Source organism: Leptinotarsa decemlineata, unplaced genomic scaffold (genome assembly GCF_025532065.1).
Source record: "Leptinotarsa decemlineata unplaced genomic scaffold, Ldec_3_MD MMD2_tig00026294_RagTag_RagTag, whole genome shotgun sequence".
Lineage (NCBI taxonomy): Eukaryota > Metazoa > Arthropoda > Insecta > Coleoptera > Chrysomelidae > Leptinotarsa > Leptinotarsa decemlineata.
This window is the reverse complement of record NW_027412674.1, coordinates 10,241,559-10,264,506: the sequence shown is the minus strand read 5'-3', so window position 1 is coordinate 10,264,506 and position 22,948 is coordinate 10,241,559. Positions and strand designations below refer to the sequence as shown.

Below are 22,948 nucleotides of genomic sequence, written 5' to 3'. Positions count from 1 at the left end.
AATTTGTCACATCTCTTGAAATCCTATGACTTTATCTAGCAAAAGATTTATTGGCTTCAATTTGCAATCACCAAGGCACACATATTGCTATTTTACTCGATCACCTTGTTTCCAATTTGATGTAGAAGTTGAAGTCAGTGATTTCAGTTGTTATGACAGCGATATTATCTTTTCATTCCTCCAACAGTTATATCAGGTTCTCGATAGAATCATCTGAGTGCTCTTGTTGCGATCATTACTATTAACCAGAAACCAATTCACCATAATAACCTCATTTCCAAAAACACCAATTCTCTTCCAATCCGGAAAGTCTGAGGAAAGAGGATTCAGTTCCTTTGGACCTTTATGTTGACAGGTGATATATAACCAAGCAATAATAAATGGATTCCACCCAATCCCCAAAACATTTTGGCTACCATTCAACCGACAATAGCGAGATACCGACTATAAAAAGATAAAAAGATTGTTAGTCTCCACCAGCACATCATATCCACCCCCATAATCTCTTTTCCACTTCGGAGCGCATGCCTTCAAACTTTATGCTGGCCGTGAGCTTTTCGAGCGTCGCGACGGCAGTTGTTTTGTCGACGCTTCGCGTGAGAGACATTGTTTCCACTCGATTTCTGGGACTTCGATTTCAGACGTGCGTTCACCTGCGACCACTTGATCACGTGTCGTCATCTTATTATTTTCTTGTATTCTTCCATTGAACAGTTAATGTTGTTGAGGTTGTTTTTTGTGAACATCACGATGCCGCTGCTTCAGGAAGGTTAGTAATATTTTTTATATGATTGTTACGTTTGTGATCTTATCCAGTGAATGAGGTGATCAAAACTTGTAGAAATGATCAACAGAATTTTTCTGCCATTTTCTGAAAATACTGGAAATAATAATAATGATAACTGTATTCGTCTTTTCCATAATTTAAACGATATAAGACATGTCATAAATGAAAAATGTAACAGTTATATAAAACAATAATAACGGTTCACAGTATAGCATAGATCGAACACTTGAGATAGGTACTCAACCATATACATATATAAAAAATAAAAAAATACATATACATAAAAGTAAATCAATCTTTAACTAGGGTGAAAGAAATGCAGTGAAAGCAATAATCATCATAACATTGAATCTTTTTCTAAGATATCTTCTACGCTATAGTATCCCTCATTAGTTAATAGTTCCTTTGTTTGTTTTTCGATTGGTATAATATGCAGATCTTTAATATTTCGAGGCAACAACATTCCTTAAATGTCGATGTTTTATGTTTTGGGATAGTCAATAAATATCAATTTCGTGTTGCATAGTTATGAATTATTGATTCATCTCTCAGATTGGGTACATTATTTTTCACATGGAGCAGAGCTTTATATAGATATATAGATGCACAGTAACGTTAGCATCTTGTTCTTACAGAAAGCTATCCGTGAGTGTAATATTGAAGATAGTTCTAATTAATCTTTTATGAACAATAAAAACGTTTACCCTCGCAGAAGATTCCCACATTAATATATTTTCAGCCATATGTGAATAAGCCAATGAATAGTGAACAGTCCTGACACCATCTGAACCAAGCACGTCTTTGATCTGTCGTATTGCAAATATTGCTTGATTCAATTTTTTGCAGGCATGATCAATATGGGGCTCCCAAGACAAGATTTATTCTATAAACATACCAAGGAATTTGTCTGTTTCTGAGAGTTGGATGTTGTTAAGTGTCACTGTTTTCCTTAACGCGAAGCCTGAATGGGCTGTTTTACTGTAATTCAGTTTCAGTTGATTTATATCACAGCAAAAAATTATGTCATCCATGACTGAACCAATGTTGTTTCCTAGCTCCTCCGCAGTATTTCCGGAAACTGTCATGGTAGTGTAATCTGCGAATAGAATAATAAAAAACCTTGTTTTGTATACTTCGGAAGATCACTTATATAGATGGAAAAAAGCAGTGGGCCTAAAATGGACCCCTGTGGTACCCCAAGGATAACATGTTGAATATCAGATACTGCATTAGTCATAGTCACTACCATTTTCCTATCTTCCATAAAAGAGTTTATCCATTCCAAAAGGAACCCTCTAATGGCAATGTTATATAACTTACTAACCATTATATCACTATTTACTGAATAAAACGCCTTAGCCAAGTCAAATAATATGGGAACTACGTAATTGCCCTTAAAAATTTCCTTGTAAATAAACTCGAATTTTCTAGGAATAGCAGTCTCAACTGATCTAGCTTTTCTAAAGCTATGTTGATGATCGATTAGAATCTTTTATTTTTCGGGACACACAATAATTCTATTTACTACTATTTTTTTAATAAGTTTAGATGGAATATTCAGTAATTATATTTGGCGACAGTTATCTATATCTTCATATGAACCCTTTTCATGAATAGGAATAACTTTGGCTCTTTTGAAGACACTCGAAAACACGCCATCCGTTAAAGAGTGAATAATAAGATTCAATTGAATTTTAGATAAAGATGAATAACATTCAAATAACTAATAACAAACGAATTGTTTTTTGCCATTCCTGAAAAGAATCATATACATCCGATTTTACCCACTTCAAAGAAATTGGTTCACAATTTGAAATGTATGTACTGAGTGGACCAAATTGAAATGTTTTGAAGGGAAACTTCTGGTTTCAAATTAGATATATGGAAACTGATGGCCGTGTCTAGGGGTCAAATTTTATGACAAAGTCAATGGTGAAAACCGTATACCGATATCTATCAACGTTTCTGAGTTACAGCATATTTTTCGAAAAAATGCATTTGAGAAAAGTTGGAGTAACTTTTTTCCTGTCAAAGCTTTCTTGTTTTCATGAAAACATTTCCACTTTCAGTGATGCAGAAAACTGTAAAAAACTCAGTTTTTCATTTGAGATACATACAATTATTGATGGAAAACTTTTTTTATGAAACACCCTATATATTCCTAAATATTACAATAGAACGTGAGATTACCTTTCCAAAAATGTAGCATACATGTTTTGGTAGAGTCATTTTTTAAATACAGAGCTTTTAGGTTTATTCATGGAGACTTTAAAACGCACACTTTCATCAAGTAGGCTTTGGACGCTGCTGTGAGAAAGTTCCTCACAGCAGTAATTAAAAGGCATAGTTTCAATAAAACTGTTAAGAATTCATACTTTATTTACTACTCCATTATAATAATGATGGAGAACAAACAATGTAATATATTTGTTCAGAGACGGTGTTCGAAGTGTCTACCACTTTTCCTACTTACAGGCGACGACACTTTTTCTGAACGTTTTTTTTACCGGATTAGTTAGTTCAATAGGGGTGAGATTAGCAATACTTGGCATCACTGACGCCTGAAATTCGTAACTAGAATTGGTGAACAATTCAAAAATAAGATCCATTAACCTTTTCCAGAGGTGAAAGTCCATAGCCGTTAGATCCGGTAACCTGGCCGGTCGAAGGTTGGTTCCATGGTTGGGTATTCAGTTATTATCAGAATTTGTTGCCAAAAAACGGTGAGAATTGCAGTGTTGTGAGGCGAAGCCCCATCTCGTTGAAAATATATTTTTCTGAGTTCTATTTGTGGCAATTCATTAACGAGAGTTTCAATATACTGCCTTCAAATTTTTAAATTCCTCTGAGAAGTGACAGTGCCATCAAAATGAACGGGTCGCTAGTTCTACCATTGAAAACACCTACCCACAAACTGAATCCAAATATTCATTGACTCCTCTGCTCCACAATAGAATGGGGATTTTCTTGTGCCCAATTATAGGAATTGTAGCGGTTGGAAATGTCGTCATGGCTCACATAAGCTTCGTCTGTCCAGATACAATTTAACGAAAAATCACGCACTTGGTTACAACTTTTCAGGAAGCACTGGCAAAAAGCCATGCGGCGTTTAACATCTCCTGGTCTGAGTTGATTGTCAACAGCTCCTACAATGACAATTTCTTCCAACTTCTTATCCCTATATAATGATGTAATAATAATAAAATGTTCATTTTCTCATACACTGATACAAATTACATGGAGTGCTTTCGAAAATAAACAAGATAATCACAGAAGCCATAGAAATCTATAGCTTGTTCGTGATGAGACTATGTTGTGCATTAAGTATATAATATACATAAACATTTCATTAAAAAAATGATGAGTGATCAATCAATTAATAAATAAAGCCAATAACAAAAACAGTGGTTACAGACTTTATACATAGTTATTTTCATCTATTCAATAATTGTTTGAGTCAAATTGCTGTTTGGAATAGTTTGATTATAGTTTTGTCACATCGTGGTGCATTTGAAAAGTTTCCTCTCCCTTTTCCCTAGTATTGTAGAAGTGAATGATTGGTTCTATTTTGATGTTTCCTTTTTTAACATTACTCAGTATGCTCATACAAAAAGTTCTCGAATATCACATACACTTGCTTCTTTGAATAAGGCCTCAGTTGGATGAGTTTTTTTTCTAATAAATACAATTTTCAGTGTCCATTTCTGTGTGACATTTAGATTCCTAAGATTCATATGATTATGGCCTTTTTTTCAAATTGACCATCATCAAGGTTGTGTCGCAATCTTGCGAACATGTTTCTTAAAGGTTGTCTTCTCTCTGGATACCTCTTGTGACACAAATTGCTTGCTGCTTCTGCATTTTTTCCGGTTTGTATTAAACATACTATCTTATCCTATTTTTTATCATTCTTATACTTCACTGCGAATGTGTTTAAAAATTGAACAAAAACCACTAACTGAAGCGCATCTCTTCGAATCAAAATTAGACAGCTACCACTAAAGACGTGCATTCTGTTTATCGCTACATCGTCCAAAACATACTTGATCGAAGTGGGCGTTTCAAAGTCTACAACTAGCAATTTCGTATTTTATAATAGTTGCGGAAACGTTTCGGAGAAACAAATTATAAAACGACATTTCTCCCAGAAATGTTTTCAATGTGTTTATAAAACTGCTAGGAAATTGGCACCGTTTTATAAAACTTCATAGTTATTATCAATATTTTGTAAGGCCTTTTACAAACACTGCAAAACAGTTTTATAAACATTTTGGCAGTTACTATAAGATGTGTCCAACACTCTTAAAAAATAGTTTTGTAAAGACTTCCCTTACTGCACTTTTGCAACATATTTAAGCGATACTTATAAAATAATCATAAGACAGTTTTATAAAAGTATTTTAGTAGTTCCAAGTAGGCGTTATAAAATATAATACAGCCGAAAACGATGACAATAAAATAAAAAAAGTGTTAAAAATGCTTTCTTGAAGACGCAATAAGTAATTTTGTATTGGACATTAGGAAAATATAATAGATCTCACCAACTGAAAAGTAACAAATAGAAAGGTTGAAGCCATTTTGAAATTTCACTTCGCACTCATCAAACTGTTAAAGACAAACTGTTGAAGACATTCATTTGCATTTACTGCAAATGAAATTTCATTGACAAATATATTGCCTATTATTAGCAAAATTTAAGCGCGCCACTCATTTATAAAGGTTTTCGGTAAAATTATTAATTATACAAAAATTCACTATGTCAACGTATTAACTTTCCAGTCGCAAACTCAACTCTCTTTATTCTAAATAATATAATGTTTAATATTTATGTACTTTTCAGCTGTAAATATCACTAGATGTGCGGTATTTCATATTTTCAACTCATCTAATTTCAGTATATCAGATCGCTATCATTTAAAATGGCGTCGTTCTATAAAATAAATTGGTATCATTACCAAGCAATTCAATGTATTTTAGCTACTATGTTACCCCTATAAAACTGTTAAGAAACACTTAGTTCTGGAAGTGATGATATTGCGACAGGGTCGGACTACTTTTAAAGCTGTAGGTTTCTACAAAAGTACTTTTATGAATGAAGGATTTCTCACATACAGTTTGGATAAATATTATCTGTCTGGATGTTTGGCTAAAAAATTTCTTCCATCGATTATGAAGGCTTAACGACGGGTTTGAACCGTTATAATAACCTTTTTCTGTTTTTCGCAAAAAAAAAATTGAAGCACTAGGTAAGGTGGGATAGTTTTAAGTTTTTTTTGGTATTCCAATATACAGGGCGACTCAAAGCTTCCAGAAAGTTTTATTTATGGAACACCAAATCATGCATTCGTCTATTTGAAGCACCTCGAACTGAATCTAAAACTATTATATACCCCCCAATAAATGTTCAAAATGTCCGCCATTGATTTATTATTTATTCGGGATACAAATAAAAAAATCCACTACAGTATCCACACAATAAAATCATTATCGAATTGAAAGTATAACTTATAATACACACATAAATATGCATATCATAGTGTCTAAAATTGAGGATGAATTAGAATTAAATACAGTAACAATGAAAACTGATTATTAGTTATTGACAAAATGTATCAATGACTTATAATTTATGAAAATAATGAGTTTTCAATATTTTTTTGGCCGGAAGCTACGATGTATTAGAAGTATGGAAGTATTTTGCAAGAGTGATACCTCATATTACTGGAGTTTTCTCCCAACACCAAACCTTTCTAGATCCACTATCAAGATTTCCGACCGTATTTTTTTAATAGATAGATTTTCTGAAATATCAACCAAACTAACCCAAACCAACCATTATCTCTTCTTTTACTAAAAAAAAAAAATTATGAGAAAATATTTTTTACAAATAGAGTATTCGAATCCGCCACAAAAATTAAGCATACGTTAATTAGTCAACATCCCAACATCAAAGGCATTTACATTAACGAATACCTATGGATACGAACACTGTCACGAATTAATTATAGAAAGCGGGTAGCGAACCTATACAATCGAATTCGAACGCGAACGCATATTTACGCTCAAATCACACAATTACCGGTAACCTAGATACTCCCAAATGGATGAAATATAATGAATTACCTTGTATGTGTAGCACCCCGTTATTTTGATGTTTTTTTTCACACAGAATACTAAGAATACGGCCCTGTTAATATTTGTATGCCTTTCTGCTTCGCTGTGGCTCTACTGTCGGTACACAACTGTTGTGATTGTTTACAAGACAGTTGGCAACATTTTTGCCAATAAACGACACTTTGGTGACTCTTATAATATAAGTTACTTATATTCATCACATATTACCTTTTTTATGATGAATATCCGTTGTCTAATGCTAAATACATTACAAATATTAGACATAACGTAAATGAACGCCGATGAAAAATTGATATTGATATTTAATTTATCGTGCGTTTAAAGGAAATGCCGGGTAAGTTTTTGATGTCAGGATATATCTTTTGATTAGCTTCAATAATTGACCAAATATTTGATAATTCAGGCCTATATTTTCAGTTGATAGGTTTGTCTGTTCGAAGCTGGATTTGACTTATTTTATCTACGTTTTAGGTAGATATGTTCACCATAGTTCCGTCGTCATCCATAAACCAAAACAAAGTCATTTGATGACCTACCAAATTACTGAAGAAGAACTATTAGAACGAATGCTGAAGAATGACGATACAGAACAAGAAGAAATTATCGATTATATGCAACCCAAAAAGCACCGTCTATATGACAGTAGGTATAAGTTATTCGAGGAGTTACTTCTGAATATTTTCTGTAAAGCATACTTTGCTGTACCTGAATTTGCCGTCATTCAAAGGGTAGTAACACAAAGCTGCTTCACTCAGAACGAAATATTCACGTTTTCCAAATAGATAACTGAAAACTGAAACTTGAAAGTGCAAACCCTTTGTATTTTAGTCTCCAAATTGTGAATAATAAGGTTTAGTTACTAAACCCAATGCCTTAAAAATATTGAATTCACTTTGGGGGTGCCTAAACTCAATAAAAATCAAATATTCAGAAGTTGCTGAAGAACTAATTTCCACCACGATATCGATGATGTCCCAATTGAATAACTAAACAAAAATATTCTCACTAAACATAATTAAAATTTTGAAGAATTTTTCAAAGCTGTGATTAGGAATCGATGTCAGCTGGTTGTTCTTTAATGCTGCATTTTATTCTTGGTGGCAGCAAATATATCTTATCAAAAGCAATTTGATTTTATAACAGTCGTATTAGTGTTTTTGAATTGTAATAAATATACCATACTATAAAATAGTTGGGAAATTATCATTGAAGTGACAATATGGTAATGAAAATAAAATAGTATCTGAAAGCATTCTAATAAAATAATTCAATTAGAGCTACAGGAAACAGTTATGAAATGAGCTTGAAATAGTTTTATAACAATCATTAAAATCTCGCACAAAAGTGTTATAAAATTGCTACATAACAATTCACTTTTATAGGAAAATAAGTTTTATAAGTTAGTTGCAAAAACGTTTCTGTGATAATCTCCTGACTATTTTATAATGGTTTTTTAATTTTATTTCATGAACGTTTCTATGACGAATTTATAAAACTCTTTTATTGCCTACAACTGTATTGTGTTCACCGACAATCTAATATAATCAATTAGCATTTTGGAAGTAATCATAAAATACTAATAAAATAAAACTGTTGCAACACCATGGAATTATAAAACAACTTTCCTGGTTGGGAAGCCCTTCATTTCAAAGATGACTGTAGCAAATCACCAATTGTGCTACATGGTCGGTCGGTTCGACGTGGGTGCTTCATTCACTCGCTCAAATCGACCGCCGTGTTGGTCGATGGTTCAAGCTCCAGGCTGAACGATCGATTTTCACTTGCTATCGTCCAACCCGTGTAAGAAATCACTCGTTAAAGGTAAGACCTTGTTAATCCTCAGCTCGCACAAGTTTCAACTTCTGAGAGTTGTCGTTCGTAGGGGTGCAACAGCTGGTTAACAGAAAAACAGATTTCAAAACAGATTTTTTTGGGAAGACAATTTGACGCTCTATTAAAAATAGTTTTTCTACCAATAACTACTGATGTCTCATTTGGAAAAGTAAGTTATTTTTCACCATTACTGCGTAAGAAAATGCTCCGGAAATGTCTTCATAGGAATAAGAAACTTCTGACAGGAATAATGTTACAGCAAGTTTTCGAAATTGCGACATCAATTCCTGATTTGAGCAGAGGTTATTAGTTTGTTATAGGAGGAATCGTTTGATCCGGGGTTTAACGACATTTCTTGAAATACGGAATACCAATTGAGAATAGACAAAAATACGACTTTGTTCAAGAATCAACTCAAACTGATGCTAAATTCGAAAGTATAAAAATGGATGTGGTAAAATATTCATTATGTGAATATTAAGTATTTCACATTTTCAGGCGCCATTCATGTTCTTCACACCATCAAATCCATCAAAACACTTACTTTCAAAACCATAAAGTAACAGTCAAATCCTTTATTACAACTCTGAAGAGACTTTATCTGTTTCATATTATGTTATAACATTCCTGTAACGGCACCACATTTTGTTTTAGAGTTTCACAGTGCGGCCTCAGCTATTAATAAATGCTTTGAAAATGATTAAACTGTTTCGACTGACACTTATCAATCATTCAGCCGAACATCATTACAATTTCAGTAGTGAACTGTATGTTATAATTAGATGATGGGATGATTGAGATCAATGAATAATATAATTTGAAGAAAAGATAATTGAAACTTTCTATGTTTTTACCACATTTATTTGTAACTAACTCTACTGCAGTTTCGTCGTATAAGGACATTTGCAAACTTATACATTGAACTAACGATGATTGATTACAGTAACTCTTATATAACACCACTGTAGGTAATAATAGAGGTATTCAGCTCAATTGAATACCTGAATTTCATTTACTGGTGACAACAAGCATAAACATTGCGGGTGCAACCTGTTAAATGATAAAATCGATTTAGTTTATTCACCGGTTTTCAAATTAACATATCCATAGTGTCACCAGTAAATGAAATTCAGGTTCTCAATCGAACTTGGTACCTCTATTATATATATATATATATATATATATATATATATATATATATATATATATATATATATATATATATATATATATATATATATATATATATATATATATATATTAGAAATTTCCAAAAATAATTCTTTACAAGTCAAAGTTGGTAACAGCTTTTATCACTAGAACCACTGACATATGTCATGTCAACTATCTGTCAATCCCTCCAAATTAACGTTTTGTGAAATTTCGACATGTGACATTATTCTTCCTTCAAACTAATTTTAAACTGTAACGTTTTTCACAAATATTTTATCCAATATTAGACATCCTTTAACCAGTTTTATAAATGTATTGTATCAATGTTCATCCATCATGTTGTGTCCGATATTTTACATAACCATCGTATGAAACATTCTCAAAAAGTTGTAAGTCTAACCATTCATAATTATATATTAATATTACTTACACCCTCAAATTGTAGCATATATATATGTAGCATATATATATATATATATATATATATATATATATATATATATATATATATATATATATATATATATCATTATAAAATGATGATGATGTTGTTGAATGATTTTGAATTTGATTTGGGTTTTGGAAAATCTAAAAATTTCAAATTTTTCAATATTATTATTATTTTTGATGAAAATTTCAATCGGCTAGACTCTTATGTTGAGTTTAAATTCTATACCTCAGTGTATAGAGATTTTTCTCAACCTCTCAGGTGGATTCAGGCACAAACACAACAATTACTCACCAAACTTTGATTTTTCTAGTAGATTTCACCTGTGAAGAAATTTGGAAAGACACAATTGATCTTAGAAAATATATAACAGTTTTAATTTTAAGAGTGAAAATATGTGGAATTCAAAAAATATATAAATTTATCAATTGCCAAAAGAGAAAATTCGTCAAATCTAAGAATGTCCTAAATCTACAACGAACAAAGAACTATTCAAAGTGAATACACTGAACAAATTTGGTGAATGTCAGTTTATAATTGCAGATCACTGTAATTCGGCAGACTTAAATATTTGGTTCAAACTTCTATTTTTATGGTCATGTTGAGTTCTTGGATATTTTCATTAATATATGCATATATCATTTAGAAATGGTATAGGTAAATACCCTACTTTCCTCCAACGCTGGTGTGTGTGTGTGTGGTGTGATATTTCTGCGAAGCCGGAACTCATGGATATCTTACTAGACTTGGCTGGACAGGTAGGTTTTTTCACTGAATTTATTATTACAAATCAGTATTGACTGCTATTCTGTTTACTTCTTGAATTATATACTATATACTTAAAATTGTAAGGAGAGAAAAATTTAGCGTGGCGTCTCTTTCGTTGCTTCAAGAAGAAATTCCGTTGCTTCAAGAAGAAATTCCGTTGTTGATAAAAAAATTGAAAATTTATCTCGTTTCCCTAGTTACCATCTATCAATTTTCACATATACAAATTTTCAATTTCTTTATCAGGAAAATTATCTATTCTACTAATTTAACATTGGCTCTTGAATTTAGATACATTTTCATTTCATAGTTTCGTACAAAAATAGTCAACCTCACTTTTATGTAAATATAAATATTTTCCAAAAGCATCACTTGATGTCATTTTCTAAGGAAGTGATTTACAACAATAAATTTTTAATTTTACATCATTCCTAAATAATAATAATTAGTTTATTATGCCTTTTTTGTTTTTTCATCACAGATTTTAATTTAATTTTAACTGAAATTTCTTTCTTACCTATATCGGTTATCAGTTTTCCGTATTTCGATGCGGTTTGATGAAAGAATCTTTACCTATATTCGAAATTCCCGCTCTCATTTGCTTGTTTCCGGTCAAAGCTGTGGGTTTCAATATATGTACAGGGTGTCCTTGCTGTAATCATCTGTTTTATTTCGAGTCTTTCCGTAACAATATATATATATATATATATATATATATATATATATATATGATGTGTTGTTTTTCCGGGTGTTCATCCGTTGTGTACTATTCGATAGTCGACGTTTCGCCATCATGTGTAACTGTTACACCTCTCGAAGCGAAGCAGTAACTCGTCTTGATAATGCCATCTGAGATGATGGCGAAACGTCGACTATCGAATAGTACACAACCGATGAACACCCGGAAAAACAACACATCATATTCTACCATCCGTGAAAACCTACATTGTAATATATATATATATATATATATATATATATATATATATATATATATATATATATATATATATATATATATATATATATATATATATATATATATATATATATATATATATATATATATATATATAATATATATATTTTATTTTATTTTTTTGAATTAAACAAGAGTAAGAGTATCTACTCTTACTCTTGTTCAATATGGATATTTTATAACAAAGTAAATTACCAAAGTTCAACTATTGAAAAAGAGACCAGATCTGTTATAAAAAGGTCTATCCATCTACCTTTATTCAAAAAAGTCATTCACAGAAATCTGTATATTACTTTGGCCCAAAACTTTTCAATTTACTACCACCCGAGTCAAGGAATATTATAGACATAAAGAAATACAAAATTGCTATAAAAACATTTCTACGCTACAATCAACTTATTATTGAAAAATTATATTGAACACATATACTTGAAAGCTCCATTCTCCAGAAATATCAAATGTATATAAAATGTCTGACAGAATAAAAATAAAAATCTCCTTTTAAAAAAGGGATACCTATCACACAACACAAGCGCATTTGCGCTTAGGTGAAAGGTCCCAATATATGAAAGGGGATAAGAAATATTTATATATTATTATTATTTATTTGTAATTATTATTTGTAATTGTAATAATAAAAATTGTAATAATGCAACTAATTTTCCTTTACTTTCAGTATTTCAATATTGAATGTGGGTCACAAAAAGGATTTGAAGCTTTATAACTTCTATTTAATTATCTGCGAGTGCTTTCGACAGCTGGTCGTACTGTCATCATCTAGGCACACAAACTAGGCACTTTGAGTAGTGCCTAGATGATGACAGTACGACCAACCATCGTACTGTCATGCCTAATGCCTAATAGCATTTACTCATCACATTCTTGGATTATTCCAAATATTCCTAGAATATTCATAAAATATATTTGAAGAATATTCTATGATGACTCCCTTTTATATATTTCTACAATAAACTTGGAATATCCCGCATATTTTATTAATATTCCTCGGGTTCTATTACTGGAATATTCTTAATAGAATATACCTTACATATTCTGGGAATATTTCAAGATATTCCAAGAATATTCCCCAGGAATATTCTTAGAATGTGTCAAAGGTTCGTCGCACTTCCAGAGAATATTTTTCAGAAGATATATATATATATATATATATATATATATATATATATATATATATATATATATATATATATATATATATATATATATATATCCATGGCGGATTCATAGCATGATACAATATCCCTAAATGTATATTCGTGAAATATTCCTGGAATATCTATTGCTATGTGAGTCCATCGCTTTCATACTCCACATTTTTTTTATGGCGTAGATGGAACGAAACAAACCAAAATAATGATGTAAAAAGTATATATTTCAATACAAATTCGTTTCTCACGAAACAGTTAGCTAGAAATTTGTATAACCTCAGCCTACTTCAATTGATTACAATAATAAACGCCTTCATAGTTCAACGAGGGAACTATATTGATGCTTCTTGCGAATTGACAGTTAGGCAAATAAATTCAAGATGATTTGTGTGCGAGCCATAATCGTTCTTTTATTATTCCAAGAAATTGGTTTGCTTCCTTTGCCTCGATGCGAAAACAGATTGATAGTTCTCATCCGATGTGTTAGGCCAGAGTAGTGAACAAAATAGATGAGAAATTGAAATCATTCGGTTTTGAATATGCGCTGGTATTGACCGATACTTATGAAACGCTGTATTACTCTTTATTGTCAGAAATATTTATTCTCCTAACAATTTATTTGTTTGAATTTAATTGATTTATGCATTTGTTCAACACATTAAAAAAGATTGATTGCGAAATTTGTTCTATTTTGAATGACACTTGATTCAAAATGTTATATTAATAAAATTGTTATTTGAATAAAAAAGACCAATGAAATAACTAGCTTTTATTGATTCCGAAGAAAAATATTGTTTCAGAGTATTGGAAAATGAAATACCAATTTACTATATATGATGCTGAAAAATAATCTATATACATATAGTTCAACTCAACAATGAACAAAAATTTTCATTCAACAGTCAGTGGAATGTATTACTCGAGTAAATTCAACAAACGTTTCAATTCCGCATATAATTTTGACCTTTGAATAAAATGTTAGTTATTCATATGACTGTTAAATGATAATGAAACTTTTAATTCACTTCCTAAAAGTAAGTTTAGGAATAAAATTTCAATGAATATATTTCAATGTATGTCAAAGTTTTCCCATGAAACATTGTTGGTAATAAAAATAGACTTTCGTTTGTCTGAAAATATAGCAAATTAACTTTCCATACTGAATATTTTTATGAATAATAAAGATTGTTATATTTCAAATTTACTGAAAGTGTTGAAAATTTCCAACACTTAATGCATTCAATTTAAAATTTGGTTTCAACTTTTGTGCAAAACATTCTCAAGCAAATATCATTTCATTTCATCAATCTTTTTGAAAACCTAATCTCTGACGAAGAATTAAATTTTTTGATAATTTAAAAAGTTTGTTGTATTTGGAAGATACATTTAAAACAATTGTTGATAATTTCAATTCGGTGCTGGTGTCGAGCGGATTTATCAAGAACTTCAAGTGTCACATTTAGCAACATGCTAGTTCGTTTATAGTACAACAAAACGCCGTTCAACTGTGGCGCCGAATAAAAATTATTAACAATAAATTCAATTAATGTGTCACTGAAATTCAACAAACAAAATATTTCAGCTCATTTCAAAGGAATATTAATGATTGGTATTTTGTAAAAATGAATTGTTTTGACTGTTGCATGTAAGTGATACATAAATTAAATTGATTGTTGATAATTTTTATTTGTCAATGCGGTAGAACGGATTATTACCATACTATGTCCAACACCATACATATATGCAGTTATGTAGTTCCACAAAAATACGCCCGCGATGTCAGCGCCGAATAAAAATTATCAACAATCAATTGATAATCATGTATCGCTGAAATTCAACAAACAAAATAATCCAGCTCATTTCAAAGGAATATTAATAAAAAGTAAAACGGCGGGGCAAGCCGTTTTACTTTTTATTAACTTTTATTAACTTTCCATTGGTATTTTGTAAAAATGAATTGTTTTGATTGTTGCTTTTAGGTGATACATGAATTAAATTGATTGTCGTACGGAATATTGTGTTACTATCACTAGACTATCATGTTGCCAGATTTAAAAATTCAGCTTCTGCAAGAATCCGCTCGACGCTAGCGCCGAATTAAAATGATCAACAATCGTTTGAATTCATGTATCTATAATTATCAACAAACAATTTTATTCATGTGTCACAGAAATTGTCGTAAATTATTCGATAGTTACAAAAAAAGTAATATATGTCAAACATTTACTTTCAAAAATTTCAAACAATGAATCTATATTGTAACTGTTTGCAACTTTTCATCAAACAAATTAATTCATGTAATATTTTAAATCAAGTATCATTTAAAATAGAACAAATTTTGCGAACAATCGCTTTTCATGTGTCGAACAAATGCACGAATCAATTAAATTCAAACAAATAAATTTTCAGTTGAATAAATTGAGGAATGAATATTTGTGACAATAAAAAGTAAAACGGCGTTCCATAGATCATCTAGACATTTGAACTGATGGAAAAAATGAAGTTGTGCCTGAAAAAAAGAGAAAACTAAAATGAAACTCTGAAATGTGCAACTTTCATTAATATTGTGCACCCAGTGAAAGCATTCTTTTATTTCATGGCAATTCATTCGCGGTTGTTTTTTATTATGAACAGTGGTCTGAAATAGATATAGAATTAATTATTTATTGTTGAAATTTTAATTGCATGTCATCTGCAGGCAATTCACTAGGGACCAACGCTCCTTATGATTTGAAATTCTTCAGTAAACAAAGGGAGGAAATAAAAGCTTTGCCTACGGAAAACTGAGTGTGGTTTGATGATTCGCCTTCTATTTTCGAGGAATTAGTAACTTTGTCGCGATACTAGTATGTCTATGAGAATTGAATTATTGAGCATGCACATAATTTGAAATCAATTAAATTTCAACCAGTAAGTATACAAGACAACGTGAATTTTTTCGAACATTGTATGGTAATGATTTGAAACTAGTATCCCACTATTTTTTCTACCCGCTGTCATGATGTTTGCTATCCATGAACTTCTCAGATGGGATCCCATATTCGAATCATCTAAAGTTCTAAAGGAACAATTTGTTCAGGCGAATCTCAACTCCCTACACTGTAGGTTATTGGACTGGCACATATCAAAAAACAACTACTCGCTGGCTAATACCACGAAGAGCCTTGGATTATATCCGACAGGTTTCATTGCAGGATTCTTCACTGAAGTTATTTCTACTATGCTGTTGGCGATACAATTGCCGCAATAGATTTCCAGTTATTGGAACACACTTGCAGACTGGTTTCGGGATGTTTGGCCACTCATCAGGCCACTCATCATCAACATAAAGTCGATGATTTCCGATAATTAAAAATCGAATTCCTTCAGAGTATCATTTCTCAAACTAGGCTGGAGCGGACAACAAACAACAGATTTGTCATCGCTTCATGTGTCTGTGAACGAGGTAACCAACCGGATATCTCTTTCGAACATATCCGCTCCTTAGTTTTGAGAACTTTCCTGCACCGTGCAGTTCTTTCTGTTTGCACCCTGTTACTCATTTTGATGTCTCTTCAACCATAAAGTCTTTTAAAAATTCTATTTGTCTTGATATTCATGAACTAAATAGTCGAATCTTGAAGGAAACCAATTTAATTGCTGTAAAACCTTTCACTGAGCTCATCAATATCATGTTTAATACTGGTATATACCCTAACATTTTTAAATTATCTAAAGTATTACCTCTTTTTGAAAAAGATGATACCTCGCTTAACGACAATTATCGCCCCATCAGTATTATTTCGATATTCCGAAAAGTCATTGTAAAATTAATGAAAAAACAATTGTATGAATATTTTGATTCAAACGGATTCTTCAATAACTCTCAATTTGGCTGCAGAAACTCCCGCTCAACAGTACAGGCAGTTCTTAATGTTGTCGGTGACGTTGTAGAATCACCTGAACAAGACAATCGTATGGCTATAATTCTGTGGGATATTTCGAAAGCTTTTGACTGTGTGTCACATAGCATTCTCTTGGAAAAACTAAACAATTATGGTGTTAGAGGAATTCCCTTATTAGTTCTTATCTTCCCAATAGAAAACAATGCGTTTCAGTGAACAGTAAAACATGAGACTTTCAGATTGTTAGTCATGAAGTACCCCAAGGTTCGGTTTTGGGCCCCCTCTTTTTTATCATCTATATTAATGACCTCAGCTGCTTTGTGCCACCTTATAGGTCAGTTCTCTTTGGAGACGGCTCAACGTTTATTATTTCTGAGAAAGACAACGTAAACTTGGATGCTACACTGGATTGCGCTACTAACAAGGCAAATGAACGGTTTGCAGCAAACAAATTAAAATTGAATAGTAATAAGACACAAATAATGCAAATATCAGCAAATAACCGATCAACTGTTAGTCAAGAAACAAAAAGCGTAAAACTGCTTGGATTAGTGCTGGACCACAGACTGAACTGGCAGACACATATTGATCAATTAGTTGAACAACTATCTAGTTCCTTATTTATTTTACGACAATTGAAAACAATACCTAACTAATTTTATAACTCTTAAAACCACGTATTTTTCACAGTTTCACTCCCACATTAGCTATGGCATTACTCTCTGGGGTAATTCCTCCCATGTGATTAGAATTTTTAAAATGCAGAAGGTAATAAGGGTACTTGCCGAAGTTGGTTTTAGAGATCACCGTCAAAAGTTTTTTAAAAAATTAAAAATTATGCCTTCAACATGTTAGTTTTTATTTCACATTTCAAGTCAGTCGGGGTTGCCGAGAAATTCGGATGTACACAGCTACAACACTCGCAATGCTCATCTTATCCGAAGCAGCCGTTTTCGACTAAATATTTTACAGCTTTTTAACACATTGCCATCAAATGTAAAAAAAAAATGAGAATTAATGCCTTTAAAAAAGTATCTCCTCGAATACTGTTTTTACACTATTGAGGATTACATTGTGCATTGCTGAGTCAACCGCATTGCCGCATCTCTGCTGTGATAGTTTATTAACATTTTCTAACTCAATTCTTAAATTCCTGTTTTTACTGTATTTGCTGTAAAATTTTATGTAAAAAATTTTTTATTGGACTTTCGTTTTTGACGTGCTACAAACAAACATATATTGTAAAATAGTTAAATAAAATCTATCTATCTATCTGTCAGAAATTTTTCCAATTCCTCGTATAAGGAGAAAAGTTTTTCTCAAAAAACTACGAAAATTTTCAAACCTACACTTCACACTTCACACTTTTTTTATCATCTGATAGCTTTGTGATATAACGGTAGCTTGCTAATGAATGATCAGTACTGTAAATAGCATTCTTCTTGCTTTCACAACCGTGCTTGTAATTGTTTTCTGAAATATACTGGTAAGTATGACAAAATGCTGCATACCAGATCATCAGGATTTAATCTCGTTACAATTGAAACAAATGACGTCCTGACTTATCTCTGGCTTTTCAAAGATAAACGATAATCGTTTTGCTATTAATAGAGTCTGGTATCTTTCACCATGGATCATATCAGAAGGTCAGTTACATTGTACGATGATTCAGTGGTTCAATGCGGGTAAAGATGAAAAGTTCACAACAGAAAATTGAATGACAGTAAAATTCGAGAATGTGATTTATACAGGGTGGGGCACCGAAAACGAAACGTATCGAAAATCTCCAAAACATATGTGTTGTGAAAAAAATGCAAAAACACATCGATTTTCAATCCAAGGGGGACATCTTCCTATCATAACCTCAACTGTTATACCTCTTCCCCCACCCCTCGGTGACTATCACCCAAACAATTTGTATAGGAAAGGTAGTAAGTGTGACACATTGTTAAAAAGGTAATTCCATAAAGAATTCAGTCATGTCAATTTAAGCTACCTAACTTTCGATTTTGGCGTCTTTTTACGGAAAAAAAAACTGTTCCATATTCCAAATTATGATACTTCATTCGCAAGCTAATTTGACAATAATTTGGTGACAATGCATTATGGAGTTTTTCTAGCGAAAAAACAAGATTGACGGCTTCACAATGGCAGACAAGATTTGCAATTATGGTCCGATTTGATTCAAAATTGATGAGTGGAGGTTTTCAGTATGACAGTTGAGGTAACGATAGGATTTGTCACCTTAGGTGATTTAAAATTGACGTGATTTTGCATTATGTTCACAACATATGTGTTTTGAAGAATTCGTTTTCGATGTCGGGTTAAAACAAATCCGACATCAAAAACGATAACGATAACAATAATTACAAATTCCGTCTGCCATTTTGGAGTCACCACCTTGATTTTTTGCATTGAAAAACAATTCATAAATTCGGACCCTGAAAACCACCACTCATCAATTTAAAATCAAATCGGACCACAATTGCAAATCTTGTTCGCCATTGTGAAGCCACCATCTTGTTTTTTCCCCTAGAAAAACTCCATAATGCATTGCCACGGAATTTATGTCAAATTAGCTTGCTAATGAAGTATCATAACTTGAAATACGCAACAGTTTTTTTCCCGCAAGACGGCGCTAAAATCGAAAGTTAGGTAGCTAAAATTGAGATGTCTGAATTCCTTATCAAATTACCTTTTTACGATGTATCACACTTACTACTTTCCCTATTCAAATTGTTTGGGTGATAGTCACCGAGGGGTGGGGGAAGAGGTATGACAGTTAAGATTATGATAGGAAAATGTCAACCTTGAATTTCAAATCGACATGTTTTTGCATTTTGTTCAGAGCACATGTGTTTTGAAGATATTCAATCTGTTTCGTTTTCGGTGCCCCACACTGTATAATAACTATTCTGAACTGAACAGTAGGTTTTTGTTATTCCATTCATTTCTTAATTCTTCAACTGAATCCATTTTCCGCAGTCTGCCAGTAGTCTGATATAATGTTGGGTCGATGTCAATTGCTCTCTCTATTTTTGTCAATGGTTTCTCGATAGCAATAGAAATGAAAATAATCTGAAGGCCAATTTTTTCGTAGCCCACCAACTGATAAATTACATTCATTGAAAAAAATATGTTCATTCTGTTGAAAATATACGGTTTAAATATAAGCCATCGAACCAATTATCTTAACAAATTGACTTGCTTTTGTCAGTGTTTTGATGAGTATCTGACTAATTAAGGAATCATACTCCAATGCATTGTTCTTCGTAAAATCAGATATTGTTGAAGAAAGTACCTTTCATTTTCAATTTCTTCGGCATGATCAATATGACGACGGAATTTTTAACAGATTCATCATCATCATATTGCTTTCTCCCAATTCTTCTTGTGAAATTTTTCCATCCGACTGAAGACGGATATTCCTCTGTGAAGAAAAAATCTTCATGAATCAAAATGAATGAAACTTTCGTATTTTTTTTTTTCTCTTCAGTCAATTTCATCTTCTTGTCATTATAAACAACAATGCTTATAGATGCCGTTTTGATATCTTTATCCATTTTTCAAGATGCATAAAAAATTGAGAAGAGGAATCTTCAACTGTGTTTCAACTTGTGTTTACCAAATCAAGTATATTTTATATTCATTCGAATTGATAGCATATTAGTTTTTCAATGGTTGTGATGATTTGAAGTATTCAGGCTGTGAAAGCAAACGTTGTTGGCAGAAAAAAGTACATTATACAGTACGTAACTGAATAAGTGTAAAACATTCAAGGAGGTGATTCCTCATCGAAAAAAAGAATAGGATCTTACATATAAAGAAACTTCATTGGAGCATCCCTTGTTAAGATACAGCCCCTTAAAGGGGGTACATAAAATTTGTATAACAATTTTTTTCACAAGCACTGAAAAAGTTACAATATTGAAATTAACGTGACGTTTTGTACTACCAAAAAGACACTTAGCCAGAAATTCATTTGGTTTACCCCATGGTTGTAAGGGGTGGAAAAGGCAACCCCTAAAATTTATTTCCAATGTAACTTTCTATCTTATTTTGGGCAAAAATGCGAACCGAATTTATTGTTATTTTGTAGTTAGTACCTGCATTAAACGACTGAAGGGTACTAAACAAAACTAATTTATTAACAACAAAACACACAACATGTAGAAATCATAGTAAATGTTCAATATGTCTACCTTCAGACATTACGCACGCGTCTAGACGTCGGCGCATTGAGCCACGTATTCGCTCAACTGCACGCATCGATGATGCGGTTTCTCAAGTCCTCTACATCACGAACAGGACAACGATGAACCAAATGCTGTAAATGGCTCCAACTAGAGAAATCAAGAGGATTGAGATCCGGGGATCGAGCGGGCCACTTCTGTGGTCCTCCTCGACCTATCCACTGACTTGCATATGTTTCAGTTGAATGCTGACGTGCTACTCGAGTAAAATGGGCGGGATCCTCATCATGCATAAAAAACATATCCCTTCTGACACCCAAAGGAACTTCCTCCAGCAGTACTGGATGCATTTCTCTTAAGAATTGAACGTATGCCTCACCATTCAATCGAGGAGGTAGAAAATGAGGCCATATTGAATCATCCCCAATAACTCCGAGCCACACGTTAAAAGAAAACTGTACTTGATGGTGAGTTTCGACAATAGCGTGAGGGTTTTCTTCAGCCCATATGTGGTAATTATGAAAATTAATAATCTTGTCCCGAGAGAAACTACATTCGTCTGTGAATTCTATCGTCTTCAGAAAGTCACAATTTCTCCTAATAATTTCCAGCATCCAATTGCAAAATTCAAGATGATTCAGAAAGTTTCGCAGTAACAGTGCCTGTACTCGTTGCAGATGGTAAAGGTATAAGAGTTATTCCTTTAAAATTCGAAATATCGTCATATGATCAACATTCAGTTGGAAAGCAATCTTTCTAGTACTGGTAGTAGGTTGTTCTTCAATCAAATTAAGTACTGCTTCTTCAAGCTGTGGAGTTCGTACTTCTCGATGGCGACCACAATTGTAAAAAGTTTTTTTTGAAAATCATAATTATCTCTAGACAACAAAATATTTTTCAAAAATATTGAACTTACCTATTTGTTTAAAACAATTCAATAAACAAATTACGTAAAAATGCATATTCTATGTTTATAACTGACATTGTTCATTGTGAAAACAGGCATAGCTAAACATCAATAAAAAAAAATTATCAACCACTTTTAGATATTTCATTTTGCAATAGTTATGAAAAATCATAATTACCAAATTGATGAATTTTAATGAACTTTCATCGCAGGATCGTATGAAGTATATAATATATCAAAAGGGCTCCACGGAGTTTGAAATTTGAAAGCCAATTATTTATACCTTTTATCCCATTATTTATGCCAACCGAGACAGGGAAAAATGTTTAGTTAACAATTGAATAACTTTTTGAAAAATGGTGATAAATTTTTTTTCTACGGGACTTAATTCATTTAATTGTTAAGAAGATAATAGATTTTTTCAAATTTTTAAAATGACATTTTATATCATGAAAAAATTATTTTCTATCGGAAATTTTCTCCTTTTTAACAATTTTTTTTCAAAATTGCTTGAATATTGATATGTTTCAAGTTATTAACGAAAAACTGAATTCCATTTTTTCTTAATCTTGTTTTGCAATTGCAATTTTTCACCTGCACCAAAAGCCTTCGAAAAATGTTTTCTAGAGGTGTTTCCGAATCGAATGAGCTATCGTTCATATTTTCAGGACC

At 32.0% G+C, this 22,948-nt stretch overlaps 1 protein-coding gene across 1 annotated transcript in view; it reads left to right on the top strand.

Annotated features, from left to right (window-relative positions):
* The first annotated feature begins 591 nt into the window (after positions 1–591).
* The window catches only part of AstC-R2 (Allatostatin C receptor 2), a 649,221-nt gene continuing 626,864 nt past the window's right edge, over positions 592–22,948 (top strand). Inside the window, exon 1 of the mRNA XM_074180323.1 lies at positions 592–769. The gene's annotated coding sequence lies outside the window, so the exon portion shown is untranslated. The remainder of the gene's footprint in view (positions 770–22,948) is intronic.